Here is a 25,159-nt window from a genome sequence, read left to right on the forward strand (position 1 = left end):
AAAAAATAAGCAATCACTAGCAGAGCAAGTCCACGAATTATTCAGGGAAGGAACACACAGCAACCAGACACTCACGATATACTCCACGCAGTACGTTGATGGACAATAAATCTGTCTTAGCCAATACAACAAATTAGATGTGGCTCCTTGCATCTTTCATGGACCACCAGCTGCCATCTGTATGTTTCCATATTCATCTATCATTATCACATACTTATCATAATTGTCACAGGCTTCTTGAGGCCACCCCTCACAGTGGTCCCAGTCTGTCTTCCACGTAAAAATCAATGGCAAAACAGGAGTCCCAATGGACTGAGTCTTTGTTATTTCTAGCTCTGGGAACAGAACTTTTTTTTTTCCCCGTAGGTTAAGCAGCAAATGAATATAACCCTAAGATGTTCAGAAAAGAACAATAATATCTGTAGTACTTAGGAGAATAAAATATTTTTAATAGCACAAAAAGATTGTTTGATTTTGCCTTTTATTTTTGGTATCATAATTACCTTATTTTAAACTCCCCAAAATTATAAACAAAATCAGATTATTTTATTTTGAAAATGCAGGGGCGTCCTGTTCCAGTTTCAAAACATTTTTGAACATTCTATAAAATGAAAAAATCGTCTAAACTTAACAGTTTTGAGTTTGATCCATCAGCATTTTCTAGAAAAAAAGAAGAAAAAACCCCATCCTATGCCAAAAAAATCTTGGTCAGCTCTTGTAAAGATGTGCTTTTAAAAATTCCCAGCTGGGTTGGCAGGAGGCATGAAATATTAAATGCTTTAAAAAGAAAATAAGCCTAACTACTTTTCTGTGCATTCATATAAAAAGACCCTCAATTTTTTGCCTTACCTCAAAAACCAGAGATATATAGACTGAAAAATTGGAGTTACTTACAAATTAACACTGAAATTCCAGTTCCTCACTATGTAATGCAGTAGGATGCTCTAAAATCACAAATCTTTAACAAGTCAGTATTAGCTGTGAATTGTTATTAATTCTGAATTCCTTGTAGTTTGCCACTTTAAATTAGGTACTAGATGAGATTAGATGAGGGATTTGGGTTTTTTTCTCACTGCTCGCTCATTCTTGTGCATTTCTGAAAGCAATTTTCTAGATCTCCAAAAGGTCCCAGGTAAAATACTGTAGAAATTGAACACACAAATTATTACAGTAAACAACGAAGAGACACAGCGTTATGTCTTGTGATAAACAGAGCTCTTCTTTAATTGTGCATCCCAAACATGAATGAATGCAAATCGATTTTCTTCTATAGGACATAATTTCATCCACTCCAGTGACCTGAACCACAGAAATGATCATCAATATTTCACCCTGACACCCAGACATCCATTACGCTCTTCTCCAAACCAAGGAGCTCAGTTCTCCCGAACCAATTAATCTGCATTACTTATGTGCTTCTTTATCTATAACAGCACTGATTTAGTAAAACTCTTTGGAAATTAAATCTTAAAGTTAAACCCAGAACTTCAACACGTGAACTGGCAGAATTCACCAGTGACGTGTGGATATTCCCCAGCTACAGGAAACAGGAATTTATTCATCTCAGGTTTATTGCTGGAAGTGTTTTCCTTGCACACAGGCTGCTTAGCTCTGCTGAAGTATGTGGCATGCACAAGACATCTCAATAATAAAATGTACTCCTAGAAACCAAAGTGTTTCAGTTCCTGGCTCTGGCCAGGATCTACACACCTCCCGCAGCTCGGGGGGGCTGGTCCACTGTCTTCTGAAAGGAATGTTTGCAGCTGACTGGAACAAAAAGCTCAGGACATGCTTATTCAGAAACAACCTTGCCACCCTGTAGTTTGAGTGTAGAAAATATTGAATTAATCAGAAGTGGCCTAACATAGGTATCAAACTTTTTTTGTTGCCCCCATACCAGGGCAAAGGTAGGTATAGCCCAAAATAAGGACTCAGCACTCTTTTAACTCAATGAAGGAGCTGGGAGCTCAGCAAATCCTGCTGATTTGCCATGGCAAGTGTGGCTCACTAATTTTGACTGAACACAAAGGGTATGAGCAAGACTGATTTTGAAAAAAAAAAAAAAAAAAAAATATATATATATATCCCTGAGGAGCAGCAACAAATTGCTGAATTTTATGTTAGGGTTTTTCTTAAAGGACTTGGGTCCAGGAGGCATGAGATTAAATAAGAATGAAAGCTTTCACTTAAAAGAAATAAGTTTCTAGCCTCCATGGCTGCAGAGAAAAGCTCCCCAGGGCTCTGAAACCTTCTTGTTTCAGCATGTCACCATCCTATCAATAAAAATTGCTAATATCACAGCCTAGCTTAAAAATGAGATTTTACTTATTTTTAATACCACACTTTGGGCCAGGGTTTGTTGTTTTGTTTTTTTTTTTTTTAACCAGTCCCTCTTTGGGTGTCTATGAATTATATTTTTGGTTTCTTCACCATGAGGACTCAACTTTTGGTTTCTGTCATCAGTGAAAGTTGGGGCCTTGGTACACAAACCCTGTAGGACTTGTGGAAAACTGCAAGATCTGCTCGAATTACCATCGCCCAGGTGGAAGCAAGTGGCAGTTCGTAGCCATTCACTGACAGAAGTGAGCTCTCAGCTGGCTTTTCTCATTTATTTATTTTAAGAAAGAGGATTAGGTCAAAATTTGTGAAGAGAAAGAACTCTGTGGACTGTTTCTGTAGCTCATCCAACGTATACAACCATCCAAAATCTGAAAGCAAATGCTAAAATCTCACTACACGTAGAGCCAAGCTTCCCTTTAGCTGGGATTTGTATCGTCCTGTTCAAATATACACACAGCACCTTGATTTGACACTACCCAGTTACGATCCCCAACTTCACACTAAAATAACTCATATGTAGTGCTTCAGAAAGTCAAATATATTGAGCCATTCCAATTATTTTTAATAAAACCTTTGTGTTTTATTTTGGCAAAAAAAGTGATTTTTGTTCAAGTTTTCCAGTCTGGCAAAAGAATCTGAAATATTGCAAGACATTAACAAGCTCCCTGTAATTTTGTGGAGACAGGAGAGACATTTTTTAAGCAGTTCACTTTGTTTAGAAGCCCACAGTAAGACCTGAAGGAGCATGTACAGACACCCAAGTGCTGTCTAAGTGGAATTAGCACCAGTATTCGAGAGGACAGTGATCCAAGAAGCCCTGACTAACCCAGGTATGGGCAACAGCACCCCATGCAACACTTGGGTTTCTGCTAAACATTTCTTGAGTGCTCATAATCCTGTCCTCTTCAGCGCTGAGAAACTGGGCTGTCCATGTATATACCTACCTCCCACATAAGCCCAGTGGGGACACATAAACCTGGCAGCTCTGTAAGTCCTTTAGGGCCTCATTTAAGTCCTCAGGGCTTGATTTGTTACGTTTGTTCAGACCCTAACACCCCTCAATTGTGCTCAAGGCTCAGCTTTAGGATTTGCTATGGTTTTAGGGATCTGTGCTGTGAGCAATCTGAGCCCTAGACTTCAGCCCTCAGGTTAAACTTCTGTTTTCCAAACTAAGAATCTCTTAAACTTAATTACAGCAGCTCTAAAAACCTTAGACCCTCTATAGGAATGAACATACACCCTCATGTTTCCATGGGATCTGGTCTCCAGTCTGTCTGCCACGAAGCACACAGAGGAAAGGAGCCCAGCATGCTGCCCTTCATCAAAGCATCATCGTGGGGCTCATCCATCTCAGCCAGGTTGCTGCTGAAGATCTCCTCCTTGCTTCCCTGCCGGGTGGGACATATCGACAGCCCCCCAGGAAGTCAGACCTACACCCCGTGCCTCACGGACACCAAGGCCACCGGGAGTCTCTGGGGGCAGAGGACCCACCCCTGCTCTGGCTGGGGAAATAAGGACATGGGAGCAACCATGTGCACACCCTAGAAAGCAAGCTCTGCACCCAGTTTCTGCCACGACTGCTTCCATTTACTGACACCCCCTCCTCTGAAACAGGAATTTCCTACAGAGAAAAGCACCAGAACAGCCCAGGCAGGTCCAAGCTCTGCAGCAGCCTCTTCTGTCTATGGTGTTACAGGGTATAGTCCACATAACATTCAACTTTTCCTTCAGTTTTATCATAGAGGAGGTTTTGCTGCTTTAATATATTTCAGCCACCTCTCTTCAGCACAGACACAAAAAAAATCATGACTGGATATTTCTAATGCCTCCACTTACGTTTCTTTATTAATGTTCTACTCTCTGCGTGCAGTAGACTAAAAAACACTGCTGCTGAAAATCCTTCTGGCAAACAATACAGGATCAAAGAGAAGAACAGAATTCTGTGTGACTTGTTGTTCCAAAATGAATGGTGAGGCTAAACAACAGCTTAGGAAATTATGCAAAGAGTAAGTATACATTCAAAACAACCCCCTGTAAGCAATGCTCAGAATACTGCATATAACAGCCTTTAAGTAGGATATACTAACTGCTGTGCTATCCAATTGCCTTGATAGAAGCTCGGGAAAAAAAAAAAAAAAAAGATAAACCTTACCATTCTTTTCAACCCAACACAGTCACAGAAAATAAATCTTAAGTGGCAATCATTTTAAACTATATACCAAAAACAAAAGAAAAAAAAAAAGCCCAGAACTTTAAATACATCATAGAAAGTCTGAAATGTTTTTTTACTGTAGGTCTATAGCCAATTGCCGACTAATATTATAAGGACCAAACTCCTCATCACTGAAGAATACACGCAGGACCCAAACCCAGCCTGCCCTTTGTTCACACCACACAAGCACAGCACTCCTCTCCGGGATGTGATGCTTACCAGCTTCCAAGCAGAACTACACGTCTCCTTCAACAGCCTCCACATTTAAAAAAAAAAAAAAAAAAAAAAAAAGACTTTCTTTTGCAGCTGTGTGGGCCAGGAGAGAACAGTAAGCAGTGTTTTCTTCAAGCAGTAACAGTAGTAAAAGGCTGCACCAGCAATCCCACTCAGCTCAGCTGTTTAACAACCAAAATGCAGAGTGCACATGTGTCCTGTGAAGGCAGAAAACATTTCCTTGCTAATTAGCATCGGAGCCTCCTACCTGGGGAGGCACTAAACTGCACTGATCATGAAAAATTAAACATCACCAATTGAAACAGAAGCATTTGTTCTCAGTGTCAGGCTTTGGCACCATAACAGGAGATGAGAGACTCACTATCAAATAGTGATCGCAAGAAACGATGAAGGCAAACTAGTCACAAACCCCAGCTTAGCATGCAGAGTATTACACTGGTGACAAGTCAAGGATTTTGTTCACAGATCTGTTTGTTAGAAGCAGTTTTGTGCATTCAGCAAAGAACTCAGAAGGGAATAGCAATTACAGAGAGCTGCTGCAGCTGAGCTTTTCAGACCATCACGCCAGTGCACCCCGTTTCCCAGCAGGATGCTCCTATTGGGAAAACCTGATATCTGCTTGACATTACTGTTCTTCCCACAGCGGTTCAATCAGTAGGACGTTTCTGAGCAAAACTGTAATGGTTCGATAGAGAAATGTTCCACCCATAGAGCGACAAGACGTTACCTCACCAGAGCCAGCAGCTTCAGTGGATTTATTGCATATTATCCCACAGTGGTTATTTTTCCTCCCAGTTTTAATTTTGTAGCACATAGTGGTTCCTTGATACAAGAATAATTTGCATAACCAAGCAGAGACTCATTTTGAAGCACACTTTCAATAGCATCCAAAAGCCAGGCTGTAAAGCTCAGTGGGGCTGGGAACGGCACATTAGGCTTCAGTCTTGCTATTAAATCTTAATACTTCCTGAGGGCAGTGTAATCTTAATTTTAGCCCGTGTTTTTGCCACAGCACGTCATGTTATTTCAGTACAAATCAGTTGAAAACCTGCACAGATTTATCTGATCTGTTCCTCTATCGAAGTTTCTGAATGCTGTTTTCTCTGGAAACCTAGGAGGAAAAAGATAAGGCGCAATACAGAGAAGCCAAAGATTAAAACACATTGCTGTGGTTTCATATTGTTACAAAAAGTGAAACACTAGGGAAGACGACAGAGTAAAATGCTTGCTGTTCTCCCAAACAGAATGATGGCTCTTGACAACTACTCCAAAAATTTCACAGCCTCTCAAAATGCGCTGCCATTTTTTCCCTTTTCCTTTGTTATTATTTAATTTCCCTGCAGAAATATGGCAGGACACCACTGCATGCTTTATCTGTGTAGATGGCATTTTAAAAAAAATCATTTTAAGAGAACACACTGTCCCACATTTATCCCATCTTATAATGGAAAGCAGGTTAATGATGCTGCTTTGCTATGTCAGCCTGTAACTCCACACCAAGTTGTGTAGTTAAAAGTACCATACAAGCACTTGATGAGGGTATTGCAGCGCTCATTTAAAAACACCACACATACATAACTGGGGATACAGCTTCTGGATTATGCTGGCTTTTATGTAGCTTTTCATTTATGTTTGCAATCCACCCTACGGTCTGCATGCTTTCTTGTACATACAGCTTCTCTGATGGTCCTCAATGATACGTTTTCTTTGTGATTTTTTTCCTTTTTAATTATTCAGTGTTGGAATTAATAAACAGCTTAGAAAATGAAAATGTCGTGGCTTAGTGCAGGATGCATCAATTAATGAAGGAGGATGCAGGACAATTTAAAGGTACATTTCCCAGTGGCAGGAGAGCTGATCCTCTTCCATCTGGAATTCAAAGCAAAATTATCTCATTGACTGGAACAACAGCCAGTGGGCTTAAAAGATCCTCGTGATTTTACAAATGAAGACAACCTATTTTTCATAAACAGTGACAGAACTTGGATCTTAAGCATCATTCAAGAGCTATAAAGTGCAAAATATGCTCAAAGGGATTAAATTTACTTTAAAAAAGTAATTTGCAGATCTCACAAAGATTGTTATAACAGTTTCATCCAAATATGCATGTGATCAAAACTACTAAAACTTGCTAATCTCTCCCCTATAATGAAATATCTTGGGGAAGAAAACAGGCCAGAGGAATTTATAGATTTTTTTTTTTAACTCTTTGAAATCTTTGGTGTGGGCATAATCAGAGAGGTGGATGGGCTCTTTGGAGATCTAAGGGTAGTTTGGGCTTTGCTTTATCAATTGGATTTGAGGAAATCGCTGAGATCTGATTGAAGCAAGATACTCATCATCTGGCCTCTACCATAGTTTCTCCCCAGGTGCAAGAATGCTGTAATGATGCTTACAGAAGCATTCACAGGGCTCTGAGAAAACTAGCACAATCCAACAAATCCTGATATGCCCTTTCCAGAGGCAGTGAGAAACAAAAGAAGGTAAAAATTGTCACCATGGTCCCTCACAGCCTCTCCAGTCTGGATGCAGAGGTGGCCCTGTTTCCTTCTTGCCGTCCTCAAATCTCTTTTCCCTGTAACTGCTCTCAGCCACCCAGCAGAGAAGAGGGATGGGGACAAATTTCCAGACGAGGTGTCCTGGTCCCAGCTTGGGGATATGGACCTGCTGTAGGGCCCAAAGCCCAGACAGTGCAAGTCCAAAATTACATTTGGACATCTGAAGCAACACACACTAACTATGCATATTAGAAAAACACCATTTCTGAGGGATCAATGGGAAATTATGGATTATATCAACATGAAGAACCACAGCTCAATAAAACAGATTTTTCTTAGCAACTGTATTCCGCTCTGGCTGAATTCCTGTGGACTATACCCAATGTACTCCTGCTACTAGAAATAAAAGTTTCCTTCTAGAAATAGGCCAGGCATCTTAGGCCCAACTGGAAAAACTATTCTTTTCTTGTCTCAACTACTTATTATGTTTAACCCCTTGAGACATGCATCTTCTACTTTTTTGTCATGCCACAATATGCCCTCATTTTCAGTTGCTCAGAGGCAGTCAGTCAATACAAATACACAGTAAGAAACAGACACCACCTCAAAGAGTTTACAGTAGGACGAGATAAAACAAAGTGTGGGGAAACTACAAAGTCGTCTGGAATAAACAGAGCAGCAAAACATTTCATCCCAGGTCACCACACAGATAAATAACAGAATGAGGGAAGTGCCGATGACCTCCTGATGCTCGACTTTAGTGCTCGGTCTGCTAGCAAATCTTCCTTTCTTTTAAAACCCCCATCTTTCTAATCTAAAAAAAAAGTATCTTACGTGGTTGAAGAGAGTAGGCTGTAGGTTCACTTTAAGAAATCTGGAATTTCAAACACAATGATGTGCTAAAATGTAATTCCCTGGGGCATCTATGCAAACCGATGCTCTTTGCGGCTAGGAAAGGAGGGGGAGAACTCACACACACGCATTAGGTATGCGCAAAAGCATTTTCTGAGACAACAAAATGTATGTCATCTTTTAACTGGGGAAATACAGAATTGAAGTTAAAGTGGAAATTGTTATAATCTACCCTGACTATCTATCCTAATCAGGGACAGATAAATTAAATATAGAAGTGTTAATCCTTGAAGGCATATAGATATTTGATTAGGCAGAGTGTATCAATCGATAAAAATTAATTCTGGTGTTAAAACCTGTATTGACTGCTGTCCCTCTGCTTACCCAGTTTAACTAACATGACTTAAGAGACCCGTGTTTCAGTGAGGGTGACTCTGTGTCGGGGCTGTTCCCCTTTCTTTTTCTGCTGTTTCCCCGCCGTCTACCATAACGGGACTCCGTGGCAGTACCCTTCTGCTCACACCGACGCTATGCACTGGCCTTTCTTTGCACGGCAACACCACGCCAACAAAAAGATTGGTTTTAAAAAAAAAAAATTAGAAACAAGGAATGCAGTTGTCCACATCTTAAAACATGCCAGAAATAAGTTACACTCAGTGCACTATTTTGAAGAGAATTCAGACCTTGTGAACAGCCACCAGACTCTCCAAGAGCCCTGGGCCACATGGCAAATTTGGCAGCTTCTTCTCTCATCCCTATGGTACATCCATATTAGAGTCAGTTTTAGCCATCTAAAAGTTAAACACTCAGTTTTATCCAGTGATTCTAATTTTATAGCAGTCTCAGGTCTATGATCAGCGGAGAACTGCAGACGTGTAGAGCGAGCACCTCAACCACTGCCCCAGACACCTCACACAAAATGGCTCGGACCTGTTTCGCAGAGGTTTACGTCTCTCTTCAGCTTCAGCCCCCACGTACCACGGTTGCCCGCCCACTCTGCTTGTACTTAATTCCATTTTTATCTCCGTTGACCACCATCGGGGGCTAAGACTGAACACAGGGATGGTGCACGATGCAGAATAAGGTGAGCCGCTGCAGACGGAGATACGTGTGGCAGCTCGCTGCGGTGACGGGGCAGCCGCTGCCCCACACTGAGCCCTCAGTGCCGGCAGGGCTCCTGGGGCGCTCGTGCCAGGAGGGAAGCAAGATTTTGGCTGCTCCCTTTACGAGTGCCTTGAATGAACAGTGCCACTTGCCAGCGCCTGGCTCAGTCTGGTGCAGTCAAGGAGTCAATACTTTTCCAATATTAAGAGACGCTGCACTACAGGCTTATAACTTGAATCTCTTCTCCTCTTTCCCAGCACTACTGTTAACATATTTTCAGATCATTTTCCACAGATCTGTCTGTTTACATTTGTCTTATCTGAGCCTGATAGACAGGAAATCTAGTATGTCTAGTTCCCTAGCTATAAACTTCTCTCTGTCCTCACCACAGCTTGCAATACCTCCCAGTCCAGTACTGCCTTCAGATTCAATTGATTTTTGTATTCACAGATCATTAGTTACGACCAGACTTAATGCGAATTCCTGTGGGAACCCAATGGACACTATGTCTCAATTTGAAGTATGACCATCTATCATTACCATTCATGCTGTGTTCGGTATGTTTGACATCACTGGGGCCCAAGAAAATTTATTTGTGTGGTAGGCAAGACTAGGAGGCTATGAAATATATCAATACAAGGACAAAATTAGTAATACTGTACATGTGCAAATGTCACCTTTAAAAATCACTTTTGTATTCTGTCATTTTCCATTATTGAACCACACACGTACATTCCTCATGAGTCCGTTACCTTCAAGATAACTTATAATTTTTCTCTTAAGATAGTTTAACAATTACTTCACTATGGTCAGGATTTAATATTATCTAATGGTATATGCCAGAATAATTCTTGTAAACTATTACAATATTGCCCTTCTCAAATTGAAAGCGTTTCCAAAATTCCCATGACTGCTAAACAAATTTGCAATGATCTAGTAAAAGTGTAAATAATCCCTATTTCAGAGTACCTGTCCCTCATACTTGTAAGTGTATACATCTCCAGCTGCCCCTTACTCTGTCATCAGTGTAGCTATTTATTTAGCATTTCATTTATCAGTTATCTGTGCATATCAGATGATATCTTGTTGGGAGTTTTTCCAGCATAAAATGCATAGATGAACAAGGAGTGGGAGAGAGAAATCTGCTACAACGAAAGGGTTGAAAGGCAACATATTTTGAAGCCTTACTGCATTCATTTCTGGGCTACTCAGGATAAATGTGAATGACCTACATACTGTGCATGCACGTGAACATATCAATTGGGTTAGAAAGGTTACATCTACAGTGGCCCAGCTCCAAAGCAGTTCAAGAAGAGCCCCTGCAATCAAAATCTCCGCCTTGCATTTCCATGTTAAAACAGAGCAATTTCTCTTTATAATCTGCTACTGCTCCAGAGTTCACAATTCTCATCTCTCTTGGTATTTGCTTCAGTGCTGGAGCCAACACTTGTTATTCAAGTAAGGAAGGATCTCTGCAGATATGAAATGCAAATGCCAAGCTTCACAATACTTTTTTTTTTTTTTTGGACCAGCATTTACATTTTAATTTGTCTGCTTGGTTAATGAGTGGTTTAACTCCACTATGATAGCAACCCTGAAATCAGTCTGTAAAGCTTTCTTCTGTCCGTAAGATTAGACTCATTTTTCTTCTACTGGCCTTCGGTGGTGCACCAAAATAAAACAGATACAGGGTTGCCACTAGACTTAGCCCAAGCATGTAGAGCATCATGCAAAGACTAAACATGCAGTAACATAAAGCAGGGTTCATAATTACACAGCAAGCTGCTCGCTGGCTCTGCAGATGTAACCCCGTGAGCAGAATTTGGCCTGATGATTTGGAATAGGATTCAAACAGATGCCCACATTTCTCAAATGGCTGAGATAAGGTTTAATGTTAAAGCATAACATCAGCTAGCTCCATACTATCATGACTCTTCGTAATATATTTTGTCTAGGATATGCAGTCATGAAAAATACTGCTCCAGTGTCAACTCCCTTTTATTTCAAACCTGTTCTTGTTGTTACCTCCACTGCTGGCATCCGGCAGGGCCATACAGAAGGTGTGTAGATCCCCAGACCAGAAGACGCCTGGGGAATGAAGATACTGAGGGAAATATGTATCCATCACATAGGGGTGTCATGGGTTTTGGCACATCCCAAAAATTCCTGAATTGCTTTTCTGGATTTAAGTGCCTGCTTCCCCCTTGAATGCCAAAGTTGCATCTCCAGCTCTTCTCCTTGAATCTAACACTGGGTTCTGAGGCATGGTACTGCAACAGGACAGAAGCCTAAGAATGAACAAAAATTAGCACCTAGCTTTAAATAAGGCTTTTTAGCCCTTTACTGGATTTAGCCCTAGCTCTCCTAAAGCTCTCCTGTCAAAAGTGGCTTTTGAAAATGGGACATGGCAACTTTGAAAATCTTAGACATTACTAAGGTCAGGGAGACGATAGCTTTACAAGGAAACCACGGGAGCACTGGGGAAAAGTGCTTCAAGGACACAGCCCTGTTTTCAGTTACCAGCGTGAGCATCCTTTTGAGGAGACAAAATCATTTCCCTAGCAAAAGCTGTCCCAAACAGCCCAGGGCCTGCGCCGGCACTGACCCTCCCACGGGACAAAGGGTGATGTCTCCATCTGGCTCACAACCATCTCCTGCACCGCCAATGAAGAGGGTTCTTCCGTGACGGGGCAGCTGGGCAAGGTGACCTCCAGGCACTCCCTCTCAGCCAACACTATGCCATGATCCTAAAAGGAGCTGAAAGCTCGTGCCTTCACCTGTTGTGGCTAACAACACTCCCTCATTTACTACATGGGGAAGAAAGGGAGCCGGATCCAAGCCTCCTCCAGTGTGTGTGTATACACACACACACACATATATATTTTCAACTCTCAAACCCACAACCTGCCACCCCATTGAGTGGGGAGGATGGGGGAAGGGAGCAATGATCTCCATATTAGATCCTGGGATCTGATGGATGCCAGGATGCAGAAACCTGGGTAAACTGGGTAGCACACTGCTGCCAGATAATGACAATGACCTTTTTAATGTATTAAAAATTCAGTCAGAAAGGTGATAAAGGAGATTTTTGGGGGAAAGGAAAGATCAAAATAATAATAGTTCCAAAGCCCTATACTTATTTTAGACATTCTTACAGCATGTTTCCATAGGAACTGGAATGCAAAGGAGCACACTGCAGCAGCGTTCACAAATGTTGTGTGGTTTAGTGGCTTGTAAAGGATTGGCTAAGACCACCATGACCACTCTGACAGTGCCAGGTACCTGCTGCCTTTGCTGCACAACAGGATCTTAGCTGCGATGCTTTGCAAAATCTGGGGAAAGAACCATTTTTCCCTTGTTTTTTTCCTCTCATCCTGCAGCCATGGCTGATCTCATATCCGCATGCAGCCATGGTGCTAAGCACTGCCCCACCCAGACCCACCGTGGGGCGTGAAGGCACTGGTGTTCGGACCAAGCATTTCACAAACCACATGAGAATGAGGAAAGCGCAAACAAGGCAGAGCTGTTTGGGCGCTGGGGAGGTGGTGTGCCCTAGGGAGTAACACACGGGCCTGGCTTTTCTATCCGGCTTTGGCACTCACCTGCCGAGGAACCTTGTGCAAGTCACGCCAGGTGAGATCTGCTCCATCTGTCAGCCGCCTGAAATGCATCTAGTCCAGCTCAGCAGGTAAGCACTTCCCCGGCCAACAGAGACAGCGTCTACCCTGCCAGAGACACCTGCCCCACAGACAGGTCTCTTGTCCCCAAAGCACCCATACAGCCACCCCTGCCTATACCCACCTGGTCACATCCATACATTAAGGGCTTTGCCCACACCTCGAGGTGCATGTGGCAATTGATTATTTTCTCCATTCAAAATTGTCTGATATAATCTGAGGTCTGTGTGGCAGCTCACCAGAGCAGGATTTTACGGCACGAAGGGTGCATTGCCTGTCTTGGAGCAATGCATGGGCATGTGGATGCTTTTGGTAACCCTCCTGCTGGGACAGCACTGGAGGAGCATATACAATGTGAGGAGACGGAGCTGGTGCGGTGTCACCCTTAACTCCTCCAGTGTCAGCTCCCTCAGTACTCTGTCCTCAAAACTAACAAGGCTTTTGTCTCAGAAGGAAGTAATCAGTTGTCTCCAAAAGACAAGCATTTGAAGCAAAGAAACCCAGCCTATCTGATCCTGGGGAACAGGACCTGGGACTGAGAAGGAGAATTCAGCTATTTAACTGTGTAGGCATCACATACTCCACGGGAACAAAGCTCCTCCAAAGTGTGATGAACGGGGCACCTCTCCCTTTGATATGGCAGGAGCCTGACTGACCAGTTCAAGTTTTAGATGACAAAAATGAGACAAAATGACTCCTGCCTCCTGTGCTGTCATTCCTGAATGTCCTTTGAAAAGGACTTCCTCATCAATTCATGACAAGGGCTGCTTAATAACTAGTCACCTGTATTTATGGATTGAGAGAAAAATAGAACTTTGTTACTTACAGATTTAGAAACCCCTTAATATACATATATATTGAAACCCGTATGACTCATCCAAAGCAAAGGTGGATAATTTCCAATGATCAGGGTAAAACACACTTTTACTTGGACCTGCCAGGTTTAACTTCATAGTCCAGTAGGAAACTAAGCCAAAAAGCTGAGGACTCTTCTTTTGGCCAGAAGCATCATCCAGAGCATAGCTGGCAAGGCAAAGCAATCTCAGCCCAAATGCTCCATCTGGGCACGAGCCAACTACAAATATCTTTATACTGTTGTGGAAGTGCTAAAAACTATTAATGTTTTAAAGTTAAAATTTGTAAATCAATAGGTGCCTACAGCATAGAGGTATTTTACAAACATTGAAAGAAACAATATATTAATTTAGATATTTAGATACTCCACATACTGCAATGTTTCTTGCTCATCAAAACAACTTCAAATGGTAGGTATTGCCATAAGAATCCATATGTAAATTACAGATTTGACAAACAGAAATATCGATATAGGATGTCTGAATCCAAGTCTTATTTCAAATGTTACAATGACAGTTTCAGTCAGTGGAAGGACAGAAGAAAATATCTGGGGAGCCCCGACAGCCTCACATTGAAATATAGTTTGGTTATTAAAAAAAATAAAAACAAATTCTGTCTTTAGAATCTGATTATGTAAAAGAAGAAATTTCTGATTATTCAATCTCTTTTTCCACCTTTCCAATAAAGTAATTGTAGGGAAGGTGCTTTGAAACTGTATCCCATTACATCTACACCTTGTATTTTAAGGATTGGAAGCAGTATGTTACAGATATACATGTTATCTACGCTTCAGTGACTCTGAAGTCATACACTGAAGTGGCAGAAGACATGCTTTAATTCCGATTTTACAATCCTAGTGAAATTTACTGACTCAAACCGGTGCTGTAACAGAGACTGAAAAGCAGGATGTAAGTTTTGCACGCCTGTGTGTGTTTGCATGACTCTGGGTGCAAACACTGAGATCCCAGCTGGGAGCAGAGTCACAAACCACGGTGAGCTGTACTAAACACAGAGCGCAGTCTACTTCACAGCCCAAATTACACAAAACAACACCTATGGCATAAAGACAGCATACAGTATATAGATGCTAGGATTTTTGATACTGTTATTTTTCACATTGAGTAAGAGTGCAGTGTCCTGCACGGCACAAGCTGGCTGCTGTGAACTCACCCAAGCACTCAGCTTTCTGTTCTGGGTCCCTTTGCAAGCAAGTCAGATCCAGGTCTTCTCACTCGCATCCAAACTTTGGCTGTTATTACCCGAGACCACATCTCACTCCAGGAAACCATCGCTTTCAAAGCAAGCACCGAGGCACAGGGCAGCGAGCAAGCCCGGCGCGGTGCCAGGCTGCAGGACCTCCCTAGGGGCTAAGAACCAGCGGAGATCTGCCGACCCGGCCACCCGCTCCCGAAAGTGTTTCTCCAGCTCAGCCTTCCCACTGTAAATTCTTGATGCAGGGAAACAATTAAAAAAAGCAATCCAGTCATTTATCCTCCAGGACGGAGAGAAAGAAGGAGGCTGCCACAGCAGTGCCTGTTTTGAATACTTGGCAGGTACACAGGCACCAGGGGATGATGCTATAGATAAGCGCAGACAGAAATAGCTAGAAGGATGAGCTGGCTCAGTGTGGTGGTGGTGAAAGGCAGCAGCAATCTCCCTTCTCCTGTGATTTCACCAAAACCAGCAGCTGACCTGCAGACTCACTGAGTGTGCTGGCAGGAGAAGGTTCCCCCCCAAGCTCTGAACCTCATGCTGGAAATATTCTTCTCGCACAGATCTCCTTCTCCAGCTCGGGTTGGTGCTTTGAGGACTGCATCTTCTCAGCCTGCTTCTGACTCAGAGCACAAAACCTGCTCGCTGCCTGTCATGGGTTTTGGTGCTGTTCCCAGAATCCTGCCAGGAAGCCGCTGTTTGCAGATCCCCCTGCACCAGCAGGGAAATCCAGCAATTATGGCTCAGAAAATACTGCTGAAGCACCGACCTGAAGTATCTAGGCAGTCACCTCTCCTCTCCCCCCCGAGCAGCCTCATGCAGTTCTCCCTACTGCTCTTACCAGCCCCCAAGGAGAAAAGCACAGAGCTATCATCTGTTACTTATGCAACTTAGCTGCAAAAATACAAAACAACTAAACGTGAGGGCTTTGCCCAGCTGCCGCCCGGTAATAATCCTTTGTTTCCCCCTCTGTATGGCAACAGTCTAATTTTCTGCTAAAACTGGAAAACAGTCTCACCTGACTGTATCTGCACTCAGAAGCAAGGAGGATTAAAAATCCTGCTTTTTAGAGCTACGTGAGCAGGAATGATTAGCCAGTGCCTCCTCTACTCTGTGCAGCATCAGTCCCCAGGAACCAAGGTCTGTCGCTGTTGGTACAACCGGACAACCCTGAGAAACTCCATGGCTTGGACAGACTTGAGATGGGCAAGGACCCTCTGAGCTCAACTAGAGGTGATGGTGTGGGAAGGGAGGCAATCCTACACAAATCAGAGAAAAAAAGGTGGAGAAAAAAATAAAGAGATGGAGGGAAGTGAAGAAAGGGGAGAGGTGTGAGCATCGCTGCTGTTGTTTCACTGAGGGGAGCGAGGGTGGTGAGGGGATGACAAGGTGTGCACTGGAAGGGAGGCAGATCACAGGAGACCAGGAATGGAGTACAGGCAAGTGAAGTTAAGTGATAAAGCAGAAGCCACGAGAGGGGCAGATGGCCAGGGATGCGGGAGCACAACCGAAGGAGGGAACAGGCATGGGAATAAAGCTGTCATAAGAAAAGGAACAAGACGAATGATCTGAGACACAGATTGAAAACTCAGTGCTTAGAAAAACACTGCAAACAAAATGAGTAAAAGTAAAATCAAAAGTCAAGTCAATTTAAAATAATTTTATTAATCTCCTGAGCCTGAAAATGTCACATTCTGACATATGTCCCAATTCCCTCGCTGTTTGCTCCCTTGTAACCGCTGCAGAGCTTCTCCTGTGGTACATTACTTCACCCATTGAGCCATGCTCACGTGCCCAGCGTGAGGTGGGGGATATTCCTGAGAGCAAGGGGACAAGGGGTCGCTGGCACAGCGGGGGCAGCAGGGCAGAGAGGAGCCATGCCACCGCACCACTCTTCACCTCCCACATCACCGCCACATCGACCTGTGGGAGAAGCACCTACAGACTTGGGATCAAACACCAGTACTATAGGAGAGCTGCTGTCTTGACCACCAGCTGCCAGCACTGCTAGCTCAGGGTGCTTGACGAAACCTCGTAGGCTACCTTCATCCCATTAAATTAAACATGCCCAGGTAGCTTGCCAGGGATGAGGCCACCTTCCAGGATAGGACTGGAACGGGTGACTGCATGCAAACTGCCTAATGGGGACATCTCCTGACTCTCTAACTCCCAGAACAGGTCTGGGAAGCCAGCAGGAGAAAGATGGCTGGCAGGGACCAAACTCAGGCCAGGGACCTCTCCAGCAGTTCCCCCGTGCAGGCAGACAGCCTTTCCCCAGCGCCTGGCAGCGCTCTTTGCTCACGGGGACAAACCCGTAGCTTACCGTAATGCTGTGGGTGTTCAGACAAAACCCATTATTTTTTCATCCCCCTTCATTTGTCTTGGCTACTCTGGAAAATCAGTAAAACCAGTATATTTGTCACGGTAGGAAAACTCAGGAACCTAAAATAAATGGCTTTTGAGATAGGGTTGAAAAAGAAAAACCTTAGGTCCAGAAAGATAAAATGTACTAACTGACAGCAGAGATATTACTGGAAACTTAAATTTGAAGCAAACAACTGCAACAGCAACGGCTAGTTTTAAACAATTTCTGCCCAGAAGCAGTCTTCAGGCACATTTATTTGCTGTTTTCCAGAAAATAAAAAAAATATTTTTATAAAAATTGCTGCTCATTTTTCTGATTATATTGTCTTGTTAGACAAGAAACAATGTCACATAACAGTGCTTGAGTGGTAATACTAGAGCAGCCCATTATAGTTTAAATGAAAGCTTTTCAAACTCATTAAACAGATAGAAGGTATATGTGGACCATTAAAATAAAAAACTTGTTTGAAAAATTCACAGGGTGGAATCTCTTCCCTTTTTAATATTCATGTCATCTAAGATTACATTCTTTCAGACCAATGGAGAGGTAAGTTTGAAAAGCAGGTAAATGTGCGACCAGAAGCCAGATAGGGGGGGTTTTGGCAGTTCATTGAAAATAATTATTTTGCATAAAGCAGGTGATGATTTCAGTCCTGTATTTGTATATGTTTTGCACTGCTTTCACAATAAGGTGAACAGTTATCACATTTTCTTTGTCAAAGGGGAGAACATGATTGAAATAGTTATGGTTTGATGTTTACCATTTAAATTATGGGTAAGAAAACAAGAACAGTAACAGATGGGCTTCTTTTAATTGAATTTAAGTTGTTATGAGCTATTTTTGGTTAAAAACCACCAAAAAGAAACACAGCATGCCTCTCTGCTACATAATACTCCATTTGAGATTTAACATCCAAATTTGTTGAAATAAAGGTGAACCGGAGTCCAATTTCTAAGGTATATGTTTAATACAATTTACTATCCTGTTCTTGCTTTGCAAAATTGTTCGATGAATTATTTTATTTGCAGAGAGTCCTTAAATATCTGTTTCATCCTTTTACTAGGGTTTGGTTGCTGGTTACTTTAACAGCTAAAAATCTGCCTTGAACATCTGTGATCTTCCTCACCACCACCCTAAGTTAAAGAAACTGTCTTAAGCTCTTTATTCTACCAAGAATGAACACTTTCAATAACTAACTGCGGATCTCCTTGTAAGCAGCAATAAACATACCACTTCTTTGCCAGTATAGTTTTGATGCAAGAGACAGTCTTCCACCTGAACTATCAAGAACTTCAATCTTGCACAAAGACAACTGAGTCAGCAAAAGAGAGGACACCCATTTTTCCTCTGAGAAATAAACTGGTGACAAATATCAACACTCCTTATCAGTCAAGCCAGCAACAACAATAGAAAAAATACAAACCCCATTTTAACCAAAACCAAAAAGGGATATTCCCAAGAACCATCTAAGTGTGAAGTCAGACACAAGAACACCATGGACTCAAGCAGCTCACAAGAACAGAAGCAACAGCACTACAAATAAAAACCTAAAATGCTTGCTTTATTTAGCAAAAACTTAAATGTCACCAATATAAAATTCTACATTTTACAGAGTTTTTTTAATCACAGCTTCTGGAAAAAAGATCATCACTGATTTGCTTCAGAAATAAGCATATTTTAGCTAAATAGACTTGCTTATTTAACCATCTTTTGTCTAATGTGAAAGCATCCAAATAATACAGATTACACATGCAACAAGCTAAGATCACCATCAGAATCAGGTTGCCTCTGATATCAGTATATATAATTCCCAATGCAGAATAACAACTGTCTGGAAGAGAGAGCCCAGTTCTCTCTAATTTATATTAACATTCAATCGTAGAACAGGTTTTGGTTTTGGTGGTTTTTTGTTTTGTTTTGTTTTTATGTAAGGGATTTTGGTGTTTCTAGGGTCTGCTATGTTGAGGCCCTAGAGATGAAAGTCCTCCTTAGGCTGGAAAATTGTCACAGAAGATGACTTCAGCCATCGTGAGGTCCAGAAAAGCTCCTCCATTGCCCCGTGCACATTCATCTCTGGCTTTTCTGAGGAAGCTGCCTACCAGCATTAGCTTATTGCCCAACATTTACTATATTCAGATGCTCATCGCAGGTATTTCATGTTTTGATCATCTTCCTATAAAGTTGAAGGTATTTTTATAGCAGTTGCCCTGCACATCAGACATGAAGCTCATCTTGCCTCTCGTTTCTTCTCTGATAGCAATATAAACCAAATACTTCAGAGGATGATGTAAGAGTAATGCAGAGGGTAAACAAGCAATAAACACTCCCTTATCTCAGATCCAGCCATTAAAGACTGAACGATCCCCTGTGTGTGAGGTTTCACATTATATCCCTCTAAGCAGGTTGTAAATAACTACAGCTCATATAGGTCCCTTGTCTCCTTTTTAATTTTCTGACCAGGTTCAAGTAATTTCAATGGAAGAGTTGACATCACACAAGTTTCATGAAAGTCAGTGACCAGGGAGAAGAGCAAGAGCTGTGTAAAGAAAGGCTGAGAAAAGGCTGTAAACTTTAACTTCATATGACAACATAAAGCCTTTATGGGAAAGACTTTTTTCCTTAACGATGGGAATGTTGCAAATGAAATAAGTATTTTATGAGATCTCTTCATCAAGGTTTCTCTCTCACGGTGACTGAATATTGCTTAATAATGTGCAGCTGTGACTGATGTTTCCCCAGCAATTACAGCATCACTAAGGGCTCTCCTGCATGCAGCTTTTCATGCATAAGGCTTTAGTATAACTCAGTTAAAAAGTGAACTCATCATGAGACACAAACCCAATGGAAACCAAGCTTCCTTAGTTCTTCTGCTAGTTTTGTGATTACTGGCACAATTCTGAAGTCTTGAAACCCATACAATTGTCATTGTTGTTTTTTTAATTCTGCTGATTTTTGGCATTTATCACTCAGGTAGATGTTACAGTTGATAAATGCTACAGTTCTATCTGTTATGTGAAAGGGATTTATTTTTTTTTTCCTGAATCAATCAGGATTTTCCAACTTTGAGGTTTTCAGAATGTCCCATTGCTTTTGTATTAGAAAGTAAGGAGAAGTGGAGCTCCCAGTGCTCATAAATTGATGCAAATTGACTGAACACAGTGGAAGTGTTTCAGTCAGTTCAGAAAAAGCTTATTCTTCCCACCCTTATTTTTGCTGCTATTCTTATTTGGACATGATAGCACATGCTGTATACAGAAAAGCTTTATAAATACTGGTAACTCTGCATAAGAACTGTTATATTTACAAGCATGGGACTTTTTTGTTCTAGCCTCAGCTTTAAGAACCAATAATTCAAACACAGGGCAAGTAGGGAAACAAAAGCATAGAGATGTCCATTGAGTTGGCAAAAGGTCATGAATCACACCAGTAACAGATTTCTGGTGAGAACCAAATCTTCCAAACACCAAGAGAGGCTGTAATTACTAATGTCCTCTCTAGCTACCTTCCATTGCCAATTCTGTGGATGCTAAAACCCAAAATGCCCTTCAACAAAAACAACTTCAGTTCATTTTTATTGCTGTTGAAGATTAAATTATTCCCAGCAGCACAGAAAAATTTTCTCCTGAAGGACTGGTTTTCCTATTCTAATACTGGTACCTGATGTAGATACATGGCTACTAACCAAAGTTACTTGTATTGATGGGATTGTTCTGGTACCTGGATTCAACCTCTAGTCATGCTCAGTATCAATTAAGTATTTCCAGATTCTCAAGCAGAGCCAGTCTAAAAGAGTACCCATGCAATTAATGAGTGTCATGCATTCTCTTCAGTGCACATGAAAATGGGTCAGCAACATTTTAAAGTGCGCACATGATCCTGCCCTGGGGAAGAGAAGTATAAAGATGATGTCTCGAGATGCCTTCCAGCTCTCCTCTTCTGAGTCTACAACACACACCACTGAGATAAAGCCTGTGTTGAGCAGTACCTGTTTCTAATGTACTGCAGACCTTTTCGCCTTCCTCTTTGAAAGCTTTTGTTGAGTTGCTGGATTTTGCTTCCTCCTCATCCCTCCAAGTTTTATTTCTGCGTACCCATCCCTTAGTCTCCTTCCAATCTTCTCACCTAAGTATTCTCCTTAGTCTGTTTTGTCTAACCTCAGTTTCATACCTTCCCTTCTATATTTCTACTTAACTTTAAACCATGCTTGCGGTCCTTCTGTTCTGATTGTTTTATTAAATTATGTATGAAAACAAGTGATAAGTATCATTCTAAGACACAGTTAAAGCTACCAAGGATTCTCTTGCACAATTAGGTTAAATTAGCTATGATAGACCTGCAACACTGCTAACACATTTCATTTTACTCACTACCCCTACTGTGGCTTAACATCATGCCCAAAGACACTCCGACACCAATAGTTAATCAGTGCAAGTGGTTCAGTTCTGTGTTTTTCAGCCTTAGCGAGCCAAATATTTTTAAATGTTATTTCTAGACAATTCCCAGCAGCTACGACCAGAACCTGGCTAATGATGTGTGTCATTCAGAGGCCTCCTGCAATCTGCAGAACCTGGCCATGCCAGCAGCCAGTCTGCTAAATGATCAGTTAGGAATGAGAATAGAGAGTTGAAGCAGTGTAAATAAGAAGCATTCATGTAGTTGGGAAGGGAAGCATTAGTCACTGCACTAACATAATACCCCGACTACAAAAAGGACCATAGTATAAACAGATCAAGGCTCCGCTTGTCACTGATATCAAATAAGAGGATTATATTTTGCATGTAATCAGAGACATTTTCATATTCACTCTTCTCTATGTCCCAAGCAATTTTCTCTGGCCTCTCAGAAAAGAGCACTCAAGATGAACTCTTAGAATATAAAAGTTAGTAAGTAGCAGAGATGGCTGAGTTTTGCTAGATCTGTGGGAAGCTGACTTTTCAGCAGAAAAAAAAGATCTCTTCTGACTTCCAAAGATATTTCATAGACCACATATTCTTATTACAGCAACAACATAAGGTTGCATAAACTCTTCCACCGTACTTACCCAGAGAAGCTGTGGATGCCCCCTCCCTGGAAGTGTTCAAGGCCAGATTGGATGGGGCTTTGGGCAACGTGGTCTAGTGGAGGGTGTTCCTGCCCATGGCAGGGGGGTTGGAACTAGGTGATCTTTAAGGTGCCTTCCAACCCAAACCATTCTATGATACTTTGATGATGAAAAGTGTATACACTTAATTGCTCTCACAGAAGAAAGATGAGCTGTTCCTTTATTGACTATGGGGTTGGATAAAGGAAATGATGTCTGGAAGAGAGCTTGCAGACTAATCAGCAAGGCCCAACTTTTGCACTAGGAATGGACACTGACCACCTTCTCTAGTCAAGAGCAGCTATTTACAGGTTTAGGCAATTAAAGGCAAAGAGGAAGCTCTGTCTTGCTCTGTCCTTTCATACAGGAGTATTCACTCTCCTGCAATAAAGGTGACATGTCAGCTCAGAAGTATGAGTCTAGTGCACTTCAGGAGGTGCTCAGAAATGTATCCTCCTTGTAATGTCCTCAAATTGTGTGTAAATGATGACACATTCTGCAAAGGGCAGCTCCAACCCCGACAGACCTTTACACCTAATGAACCAGATTCCAGGAGTATCAATTCCACTATGAACTGCAGAATTTTCTTCAGGACATTATCCTCCCGATGATTTACAGGTGCATTTTTTCCAGAATTAGTGCAATTAATTCTTCCCTTGGATCAAGTAGTGATGACAGTTTTTGTAATTTCAGCAGCTAAAAAACCTCTGCTCCAAGAACATGGCATAAGCCAGCTTGATTGTCACAGCAGCAGCACCCTTTATTTCAGTGCAGTTAGCAATACTATAAGGTAGCAACTTAAGACAAAATCCAAACTCCTTTAACAGCATTTACAAAAAGGAAATAAAATTTGGTGTATTATGAAATACAGCCTTGAGTTTTTTATAGTCCTGAGGGCACAGATTGTGTTCTCAATACAATAAACAAATGAAGACCCAATAGTCTCAACCCGCTGAAATGAAATTTTAATGGAACTTGTAAATATGTGATAACTGGTTTCCCAATCAACTCACACTGCCTTTTGAAGCCAAGAAGAAAAAGCAAAAGAAAAAAAGAGGAAAAAGAAATGTCTCTGAAGCAGTAACTGTAAGACCTGAGAAGCATTTCTATTCTCACTGATGAGGAGAGGATGATCTATGGAGACATGATACCCATGACAACACCTTTCAGAGGATTTAAAGGAAAAAGGTAGCTGTTACGGGGTGTCCAAACAACTCTAAACATGCAAGGTAGATTGTGAGAGCCCGCAAACCCGGGCAGAACCAGAAGTGCGGTCAGGTTCTTCCAAATGGTTAGTGAAGCCGATGAGCCTCTTGGCAAGACCCACTTCTCAAGAGATGAATATCATTATGCAACACAATTTTGCATTTTAAAACCCCTCTTCAGCCAGCACACATTAAAACATATCATTTCAAAGTGTCAAATAAAAGACCTGCCCCAGTAAATCAGGTGTCCATAATTGAACTCCATATAAATCAGGTGAAACTTTGTGGTAGAGTTGCTGGAGCTGCCTCAGTGCAAAGTGAGAGAAGACATTCAAGCCCCAAGTAGCTTTCCTGTTCACGACCAATATTCTGTTGTGATATACTTAATCATGAAAGTCCAATATGCTGAAGTCAATCCATAAAGTTGATTTAATAAATTGTTCATCTTTTATATAAGAAATTAGTTATTACTAGGAAAGGCTTGTGTCAAAGGGCAGAAAACTGAATTTTCTGACTTCCTTGATAGAGATTTTCTGCAGAATTGGGGGGGGGGGACGGTATGTGGTAATATTAGAACTGACACATCACTATTGATCAAGCACAAAACATATTATGCAGCAAAACTATTTTTACCAGTGTCCGCACCCAGCTTCACCAGTTGACAATCTCTGGAGAGATAAACAGTGAAGTGTAACACAAACATAAACATGCTGTTGGAGGTACAGACAAGTAGTTGGTGAGTGATGCATCAAAGCGGCCAAGGATCAGGTGAAGGTGTGAAGGACTTTCAGGGCTGAGGATAAGCACTTTGTACTGTCTTGGCCGTGGAGGAGAGCCAGCAGAGCAGGTTGGCACAGAAGGTGGTGCAGCAGGGAAGACCAGCCAGGAGAGTGGTGTACACAGCTGTCTGGGGAAGCAGTTGCATCAGAAGTGGGGCACTGAATATCTAAGGGATGTTACAGGAAGAGTGACAGGATTTGAAGTAAGATGATGTGGAGGTAACTCCCTGCTGTGGGAGTGGGCAGCAAATAGTCAACTGTGCCCTCTGCACAGAAAAACGTGCAGAGAAAAGGAGAATATCTGTTTCAGCTACATGCCTTGAATACTGATGAACCATTTACAGAGAGGAACCAGAGATGGGCTAAGGTGCAGAACGGCATGGCAGGAGATGAGGCAGGTCAGGATTAAAAAGGTAGTCTTGGAAAGCGCTGACCTAGCAGTGGTAACTGCAACTGTGAAAGGTGGTCAAACCAGGTCAGTCCCAGTCAGGAACTAAAAAGAAAACCCCTGCGCAGGGATAGAGAGGAAAGGATGGATTTATAAGCTATGGTTGGGCAAAAACTTCAGCATGTTTCCAAATAAAATGTTTTTCATGTGAAGTGCAGTGTCAACAGCAGAAACTTAAATCCAAGAACATTTAATTTTTTCAAGCAAAAAAGCTGAAAATGTTGAGGAAGAAAATGTGGCAGATATGGAAAAGTTTGAAGAGACCCATCAATAGTGGTAAAAAACCAGCAGCAGAGTC

The 25,159-nt window shown here is 41.9% G+C and overlaps 1 protein-coding gene across 4 annotated transcripts in view; it reads right to left on the bottom strand.

The window, feature by feature from the left end:
• Positions 1-25,159, bottom strand: part of MTUS2 (microtubule associated scaffold protein 2) — a 324,919-nt gene that overhangs the window by 277,201 nt on the left and 22,559 nt on the right. Inside the window, exon 1 of one of the 4 annotated variants that reach the window (XM_054812926.1) lies at positions 14,943-15,466. The exons of the other annotated variants lie outside the window; for them this stretch is intronic. The gene's annotated coding sequence lies outside the window, so the exon portion shown is untranslated. Of the gene's footprint in view, positions 1-14,942; positions 15,467-25,159 lie in introns of those variants that run through there. 4 annotated transcript variants of the gene reach the window in all.

This window comes from Grus americana, chromosome 1, assembly GCF_028858705.1.
Source record: "Grus americana isolate bGruAme1 chromosome 1, bGruAme1.mat, whole genome shotgun sequence".
NCBI lineage: Eukaryota > Metazoa > Chordata > Aves > Gruiformes > Gruidae > Grus > Grus americana.